Below are 924 nucleotides of genomic sequence, written 5' to 3'. Positions count from 1 at the left end.
TTGTATGTTTTTGTCTCTCAGCCTTTAAAATCAGCAGATTTTAGGTTCAAATAGAGTTTGATCACAGAACAGAATATGACTGAAAACCAACATGTAGCTCGTCTCACAGCATCAGTGCCATTTTTATCAGTAACGGATCTGAAGAAAAGATTTACTGAACCTGAACTACTTGTGGGGACTTGAGAAGAGCCGTTCCTCTGATACAACTGAAAACAACAACAGCTTTAATGCTAGCTAGTTAGCCTACAAGCTAGCTTGTACGGATGCCAGTACGACCTGCTTCGTCTTCGTCTTCGTCCTTGTTGTGGACACTTTGTATTTGTGCTTCATCACGTCATTGACGGGTAAATCCTCCTGTGAGTGATTCAGTGACTCTGCCTTCAGCTTGATTGATTAGTTCACTTCTCATCTTGTTTGCTGAGGCTGAGATTTATCTCACCGCTGGTTCGGTGATTCAGAGTCACGGCTACCTTACAGCTCGTGGGTTAGAGCTGTCCACTGTGGTTTCATGTCGAGTGTGACCTGAGCATCTCTGGGGTTTGATGTCCTCATTCAGACCAATAAAAAGGAACTAGTTTGTCCAAAGAGTCGTCCGAGTCCAGGTTCTGCAGTCCTCTGCAGTGTGTCGGGAATGAAAACCAGGTTAAAATGATTTTAGGACAGTTTGGTTTGGTTGAGAGGGTTGAAAACGTTTCGAGGAAGAATAACAGAGCGTCCTGATGTTTGGTGGGAACTTGAATGGACTCAGTATGTTTTGACTCCGGTCACATGATCACCTGCAGCCTGTTCAGGTTTCAGATCCTACATGTTTGCTCGTGTTTTTCAGGAAGGAAAAGATATTAATGAAGCCAAACTTCCTTTTGACCAAAGAGACGTCTTCACTGTTCAGGGATTTTATCTTCCTATAATAAAGGTTTTAGAATT

Source organism: Enoplosus armatus, chromosome 19 (assembly GCF_043641665.1).
Source record: "Enoplosus armatus isolate fEnoArm2 chromosome 19, fEnoArm2.hap1, whole genome shotgun sequence".
NCBI lineage: Eukaryota > Metazoa > Chordata > Actinopteri > Centrarchiformes > Enoplosidae > Enoplosus > Enoplosus armatus.
The sequence above is the reverse complement of the archived record's forward strand: the minus strand, read 5'-3'. Positions refer to the sequence as shown.